We start from the raw sequence: 3,691 nt of genomic DNA, 5'->3' as shown, positions 1-3,691 counted from the left end.
TAGCAATTTATGCAGTCTGAAATTGACTGAACAGGCAATCAATATGTGTTGTCTATTACAGGTGACTGGAATGCAAAATTTGGAAACAAAGTAGAGTTAGCAGTAGTTGGAAAATATGACCTTGGAGATAGAAATAATGCTGGAGATTGCATGATAGAATTTTGCAAGAATAGCAACTTATTCTTGCAAATACCTTTTTTCAACAACATAAGCAATGACTATATACATGGCCTTGACCAGATAGAATATACAGGAATCAGATTGACTACATCTGTTGCAAGAAGCAATGGAAATGCTCAATCTCTTCAACCAAAACAAGGCCAGGAGATGATTGTGGAACAGACCAGCAACTGCTCATATGCAAGTTCAACTTGATGTTGAAGATAATTACAACAACTACATGAGAGCCAAAATATAAGCTTGAATATATCTCTCCTGAATTTACAGACCATTTAAAAAAGATTTGAAGGGCTGAACACCAATGACTAAAAACCAGAAGAAATGTGAGATGATGTCAAGAACATCATCCATGAAGAAAGCAAGAGGTCATTAAAAAGACAATAAAGTAAGAAAAGATCAAAATGGATGTCAGAAGAGACTCTAAAGCTTGCCCCTGAATGGAGAGTAGCAAATGGAATAAATGACAAGATAAAATATCTGAGCAGAAGATTTCAAAGAGCAGTTTGAGCAGACAAAGCCAATTACTATAATGAAATGTGTGAAGACCTGAGTTAGAAAAACAAAAGGGAAGAACATGCTTGACATTTCTCAAACTGAAAGAAGGAAAAAATTAAAGCCTTGAGTTGCAATTTTGAAAGATTCTATGTGCAAAATATTGAACGATGCAGAAACCATCAAAAGAAGATGGAAGGAATACACAGAGTCATTGTACCAAAAAGAACTGGTCCATCTTCATCCATTTCAGGAGGTGGCATATGATCAAGAACCAATGATACTGAAGGAAGAAGTTGAAGCTTCACTAAAGGAATTGGCAAAGAACAAGGTTCCAGGAATTGATGGAATACCCATTGAGATGTTTCAATAAACAGATGCCCTTCTGGAGACACTCACATGATTATGTCAAGATATTTGGAAGACAGCTACCTGTCCAATTGACTGGAAGAGATCTATATTTGTATCTTTTGCAATGAAAGGTCATCCTATAGAATATGGATATTATTAAATAAGATCATTAATATCTCATGCAAGTAAAATCTTACTGAAGATAATTCAAAAATGCTTGGAGCAGTGTATTGAAAGACAGCTTCCAGAAATATAAACTGGATTAAGAAGAGGACGTGGAATGAGGGACATCATTGCTGATGTCAGATGGATCTTGACTGAAAGAAAGGATGCCAGAAAGATGTTTACTTATGTTTTTTTGACTATGCAACAGCATTTGATAGTGTGAATCATAACAAATTATGGATAACACTGAGAATAATGGGTATTTCAGAACACTTGATTATATTCATGAGGAACATGTACACAGATCAAGTGGCTGTCATTCAAACAGAACAAGGGAATATTGAATGGTTCAGAATGAAAAAGGGAGTGCATAAAGGTTGTATTTTATTTGTTTATTTATTTATTTTTTGCCATACTTAGTCAAACTGTATGCTGAGCAAATAACCTGAGAAGCTGGCTTATATGAAGAAGAACATGGCATCGGGATTGGAGGAAGACTCTTTAACAACCTGAGTAATGTACATGACACAACTGTGCTTGCTGAAAGTGAGGATGACTTGAAGCACTTATTGATCAAGATTAAAGACTACAGTCTGCTGTATGGATTCCACCCCAACATAAAGAAAACAAAAATCCTCACAACTGGTCCAATAAACAGCTTCAAGGTGGGTAGAAAAAAGATTGAAGTTGTTAAAGTTTTCATATTATTTGGTTCTATAATCAATGCATCAATAAAGACATCAGATGATGTATCTCATTGGGAAAATCAGCTGCAAAAGACCTCTTCTTCTTCTTCTTCTTCTTTTTTTTTTTTAATTGTGATTTGGGTGGAAATTCACAGACCAAAGTCACTTTCCATACAGCAGTTCACATACACTTTGTCTTATGATATTGACCACAATTTACCACAATGCACAGTTCCCCTCCCACGTCTTCCCAACAATTACATCTTCCCTATGTCCATCCCTCCATGCACTACTACTCCCTGAGCTGTCTCCCTGTGTATAAGCAGCCCTTCTTTCTGCCATGATTGTTCTCTCCAAGGAGTGTATCTATCCCAGGCAAATGTTCAGCTCATATGCCAGTCTTATGTTTGGCTGGAAGCCACAGGTGTGGGTTCAATTCCAGACCTGAAGGGCAGATAGGGGCCATAGTCTCAGTGGTTCCACCAGGCTCTATTGGACCAGGAAACCTGCCCCACCCCCACTTTTTTTCTCCACATGCTTTTGAGTTTTGTTCCACATTGTTCTCCCTCTCTATCCAGAATCACTTACATAGACCAAGTGGTTAACAGTGGTAGCCGGGCACCATCTAGTGTTTCTGGTCTCATGTTTTATAGGCTGCAGATTACATGGTGTACAAGTCACTAGGACTAATTGTTTCCATGAATTTTTGGTCTTCTTCATTCTTCCTTGCTCTGGACAAAATACCTCTTTCAAGTGAAGAAGAGCAGAGATGTTTCCTTGAAGACTAAGGTGCACCTAACCCAAGCCACGGTGTTTTCAATTCATCTCTTATGCATGTGTGAGCTGGACAATGAATAAGGAAGACTGAAGAAGAGTTAATGCTTTTGAATTGTGGTGTAGGAGAAGGATGTTAAGAATACCATGCTCTGCTAAAAGGTCAAGAAATCTATCTTGGAAGAAGTGCAGATGAAATGCTCTTTGGAAGCAAGATTGGCCAGACTTTGCTTCACCCACTTTGGAGATGTTCTCAGAAGGAACCATTCCCTGGAGAAAGATATCATGCTTGGTAAAAAGGAGGGTCAATGAAGGAGAGGAAGGCCCTTAATGAGATGGATAGACACAGTGGCTGCAACAATGGGCTCAGATATAGCAAAGATCATGAGGCTGACACAAGACTGTGTAGAGTTTCATTGTGCTGTCCATAGGGTCACTATGAGTCAGAGATGACTCAATGTCAACTAAAAATAACAACAATGTTGTGCAGCTTTAAATAAAATATAGAAACCTTATAACTTTTTTAATTTCATATTGCAATCCTTTATGCTACAGTTTTCATATATCATATGCCATCTACAGACATTATAAATCCTAGAAAATAATGTTTTTCTTTTATAATATAAGATAAAGTGCCTACTTTTTATTTTCCTGTTGTTCAGCATTCATTGCTGAATATCCACTTTCCGTCTGATATACTTTTCTTTCATCTCCATGAATTTCCTTTAGCATTGAGGAACTGCAGGTTTGGTGGTGTTTCATTCCCTTAGTTACTTTTATCTGAAATGTTTTCATTTCACCCATACTTCTAAAAGGCTTATTTAATTATTTTCTGAATGTAGATCTCTGGTTTGACATTAGCTTCTCTTCAACACTTTAATTACAGTTTTCTGGACTTTGTATTTACTGATAAGAAATCTTATATTGCTCCAAGGGTACTTGTCCTGCATATAATGTTTTACTTGCCACTGGGTGCCTTCATGGATTTTTCTTTATCTTTGGTTCTCAGCATAGTGGCTATGGTGTACTTCCATGTGATTTTT

The sequence above is a fragment of the Orycteropus afer genome, unplaced genomic scaffold (assembly GCF_000298275.1).
Source record: "Orycteropus afer afer isolate SDZICR_OR568_19922 unplaced genomic scaffold, OryAfe1.0 scaffold00846, whole genome shotgun sequence".
NCBI classification, from domain to species: Eukaryota; Metazoa; Chordata; class Mammalia; order Tubulidentata; family Orycteropodidae; genus Orycteropus; species Orycteropus afer.
Note: the sequence above shows the minus strand (reverse complement) of the source record.